The 4634-nt window shown below is 41.0% G+C and overlaps 1 pseudogene; it reads right to left on the bottom strand.

Annotated features, from left to right (window-relative positions):
* Positions 1-674: 674 nt before the first annotated feature.
* On the bottom strand, positions 675-1593 carry LOC111723292 (annotated as a pseudogene).
* Between the last annotated feature and the right edge of the window lie 3041 nt (positions 1594-4634).

Raw genomic sequence — 4634 nt, 5'->3', positions numbered from 1 at the left:
AATTATTATACCAAAATTTTAAAGATGGTAAGTTGGAAAGGGAAGAAAAGAATGTATCCACCATTTACTCTGTATCATGAATATTCAAGGTTCTGTTCATACTTTATTTTTATCACATCCCTATTATAAAGGTACAATCAAGGCATAAAACATGAAGTTTATGGCATTGTCTCCTATCTAATTCAAGATAAAATATGTTTTAAGTAACATTAAATGTATTAAATGTCATGTTTGTTTGTTTGTTTTTGGCCAGGGCCAGGTTTGAAACTGCTACCTCTGCTATATGGGGCTGGTGTTCTACTCCTTGAGCCACAGGTGCTGCCCTAAGTGTCATGTTTTCATTGTAATGCCTTGGATAAGTTCTTTGTAGGTAAAGTTTTCTCATTGTTTAATTTGGTTAGTGTGATTTTGATATTCCTTTTTCCTGGTACCCTAAGCATATGTGAAGAAGGGTCTCTGAGAGAATAAGTAACTTATGCAAGGTCAAACACATTATTAGTGCAGCTGGCATTGAAACCTAAGTCTGATCCAAAAGCTCTTTCCTAAATGCTACCTTCTCAAGGCCACATGGAAATCTTACTTTCAAAGTCATAAACAAGTCACTTTCTTCACAGTCTTTACAACTGTGCAGCCCTTTGTTGGTAAACCTACCACCTTATCAGTCAAACTCAGCATCATTTCCATGGTGAAGACAAAGTACTGAGCCCTTGTTCTCGAATCTGCCCAGTCTTGATCCCATAAATGATGGGGTTCAGCATGGGAGGAGCCAACATGCAGACCTTGGCCAGCAGAATGTGTGTATGGAGAGGCACATGGTGCCCAAACCTCTGGGTGATTGTGGTAAAAATGCCAGGCAATTAGAATGTGGAAATGAGAGTGGGAGCCACATGTGCTCCTCAGGAGGGGAGGTGGAAGACTGTATAGAGGATGAGGCTGTAGGAAACTAAGACGAACAAGTCATCTAGCACCACAGTAGAGAGGACAGACAAGCCATACCAAATATTGACATGAGTATCGGCATAGCAAAGTTGGCCACAGTAGGTGTGCGGCAGCAGATTGCTAAGGCAGAAAGCAGTTGCTTCACCAGAAATACATCTGGGAATATCACACAGAAGCTTCTCAGGACCACAGCCAAGTCAACCCTTATGATTACAGCATGATTGAGCACTGTGGTATATAGTGCAGCAGGTCACAGATGGCCACCTAACGGTCAAATGCCATTACCAACAGAATTCCTGATTCAGCAATAAAGGTTCCGTGGATGAAAAAGATTTGGGTGACACAACCATCAAGGGAGATTTCCCCAGAATATGGCTAGGTTCATAGGAACCAGAATATGGCTAGGGCCTTGGGCACAGTGGTAGTGGACAGGATGAGGTCAGTCACAGCCAGCATGCAGAGCAAGAGGTAGATGGGTTCGTGGAGGCTGTGTTCAGTGATGATGATGAAGATGAGGACACTATTCCCAAGGACAGTAACAAGCTAGGAAACAAAGAAAGGGAGAGAGATCCATGTGTGCTGGTCTTCCAAGCCAAGGATGCCCAGCAGAATGAAGACTGAGTGGCTGGTACCAGTGATGTTGGGAATTGCCATGCCCAAGACAGGTCAGCTGTGCATTGGTGTGTAGGATTTGGCAGTCACCTCTACTCTCTTCCCCAAAAGCTGAATGGGGTTGGAGGAAGGGAGGAGGCAGAAGATCATTTTCCATGGTTGAAGCAATGAAAAGGATCCCAGTCAGGAAGCAAGAGATAGAGCTAAGATTCTTTGCTATTCTACAGTATTCGCTAGCTATGTGGTCTCAATAAGATGACTTCCCTGCTCTGGGTCTTTCTTTATCAGCTTAAAACTAAATTTGGGGATAGGATGGATTGTGAACAAGTGTAAGAGAGGCCTTCCAGTCTAGAATCCCATAGAATCTGAGATCTTAGTCTCAGGTTCTTATAAGCAGTTAAGAGCTATGAATAACAAACACTTTAGTTTTCACTTTAAACACTAGAAATGCGATAAGCATCTCAAAAAAAAATGCCAAGTTGTCTATCAATTTAACAAATCCTTCTCTAGGGCCTACATAGGGGGAAATAAATAGCCAAGCAACAAGTATAGACACTGTTGAGAAAAATCTAAATGCAGGGAGCTGGGGGGGACATGGAGAGCTCTCTATGAGCTCCGAAGAGGCTTCCTAAAGGTGCCACCTTATTAAGAGTAAGTAAGAGCTTGCCAAGTAAAGGAATGTGATGAAGGAAGAACTTGAATGATGTCATGGGGATCTGAAAGGACGTGGGGTTTTGAAGAAATTAGAATGATACTACGTTAACAGGAAAGAGGAAATGGTGGAAAATAATGCAGGTTTGGCAGGGGACCAATCACTGAGGGATCTGAGTACTCCTCTAAGGACTTTAGATTATGCTGAAGTGGGAAGAGTTTGTAGTGAGGGAATGGTGTGGGGAAGTTTGCACTGTAGGTCGGTAGTTCCCTCGCTTGCAGTATCATGTAAGATGAACGTGAAGGGAGGAGGCTGCAGAATGAGGCAGAAGTCAGTTAGGAAGCCACTGTGCTGGGTCACCACAGTCTGAGGTAACTGTAGTCACTTCACCCATTTTAGGGGAGCGCATAAAGCTTAGAAAATTTAAGTATCACCCTCTTCGTCACCTGGCCAGGAAAGTGGTGGAGCTGGACTCTGGCTTCCTGCAGTGGCTTCAGTCACTTCATGTCTGCCCTGCTCCACTCTATTTCTATTCTCTGATTTCCTGACAGCTGATTCCAGGACATAAACAAAGTCATCCATTGTTAATGCCCTTAAACTCCTCCACTCTTGCTCAGCCACCTACAAATTTAGTTATATTCACATCATCTTTTCCCTCTTCCTGCTGTTTAAGGCTAAGCCCTTCATCTGCATGCCAGACCTCCCTTTCTTCTCTTTAATTAAGTCTCCCCATTAATCCATCAGTCTCCAGTAATGTCAGCTTCTCCTTCTCTGTTGGCTCCTTCTCCTTACTGTGTAAATATGTTCAGGTGTCTCATCTCCCCCTCACCTGGGTTTCATAAAAGAAGGGATGTTCTCTCTCTTCATCTGTTCTCTCACCTCCTTATTCTTCTTCACCTATTGCCAAGTTCCTCGTAACCCCAGCAAGCTGCTAAAGCTTCCTTCTCAAAAACGATCTGTCATGTCACAATTACCAAATCTAATGTCAGTTTGTGCTTTCTCATTCATAATCTCCAATTTCCATTATTAATTATTCTTAGTTTTATAATAGCAATTATTAAATACCTACTGAGGTTACATAGCTATTATTTCTAATCCTCACACCAAACCTATGTAAATGAAATTATCACTAGTTTATACACGAAAAACTGACACTCAGAATTTGTCCAAAGACAAAAAATTTGTTAGTAGCTAGCCTATCTGAATCAGGACTATAGAGGTCCAAAGCTTCTATTGTTTTTAAAATTATCCATTTTGTTATATTGACTCTCTAAACTACATTTCTTGGGCTTCCACCCCAATCCCTTTCAATTTTCCTATTTATGTCATAACTTTTTTTTTTAATTGAATGGTAACTATATACATTAATGCACTTCTGGGGTACAGTGTGGGGTTTTCACACACAATCCGAAACACTTCCATAAAACTGGTTAACATAGCCTTCAGGTCATTTTCTTAGTTATTATTTTAAAATGTTCACATTCTGCTCTTAGAAAGATTCACTTATACCCTTGTAAGGTAAACCTCAGAAGTGATCCCTCCAATCCTCCCCCCCCATATTCTTAGGCTGTTATTAGGTTATAGCTTACATATAAAAGGTATAAATTAGTTTCATAATAGGGGTGTGTACATTGGATACTTTTTCCTCCATTCTTGTGATACTTTGCTAAGAAGAACATTCTCCAGCTCCAACCATGGAAACATGAAGGACATGAAGTCTCCATCTTTCTTTATAGCTGCATAGTATTCCATGTTGTACATATACCACGGTTTGTTGATCCATTCGTGGATCAATGGGCACCTGGGCTTCTTCCATGACCTGGCAATTATGAATTGAGCTGCAATAAACATTCTGATACAAATATCTTTGTTGTAATGTGATTTTTGGTCATCTGGATGTATACCTAATAAAGGAATTGCACGGTCGAACGACAGGTTTATTTTTAGTTCTCTAAGTGTTCTCCAGATGTCTTTCCAAAAGGAATGTATTAGTTTACATTCCCACCAGCAGTGTAGGAGTGTTCCCTTTTCTTCACATCCACGTCAACATCTCTGGTTTGGGGATTTTGTGATATAAGCTAATCTAACTGAAGTTAGATGATATCTCAAAGTAGTTTTGATTTGCATTTCTCTGATGATTAAGGATGGTGAGCATTTTTTCATATATCTGTAGGCCATGCGCCGATCATCTTAGAGAAATTTCTCTTCAAGTCCCTTGCCCACCTTGAGATGGGATCACTCATTTTCTTCTTGCTAATACGTTTAAGTTCTTTGTATATTCTGGTTATTATACCTTTGTCAGAGACATAACCTGCGAAAATCTTCTCCCATTCTGAGGGCTGTCTGCTTGCCTTCCTTACTGTGTTCTTGGCTGTGCAGAAGCTCTTTAGTTTGATCAGGTCCCAATAGTGTATTTTTGATGTTGCTTCAA

The sequence above is a fragment of the Otolemur garnettii genome, unplaced genomic scaffold (genome assembly GCF_000181295.1).
Source record: "Otolemur garnettii isolate 467f Iridium unplaced genomic scaffold, OtoGar3 scaffold00001, whole genome shotgun sequence".
Lineage (NCBI taxonomy): Eukaryota > Metazoa > Chordata > Mammalia > Primates > Galagidae > Otolemur > Otolemur garnettii.
This window is presented reverse-complemented; position numbering and strand designations above follow the sequence as displayed.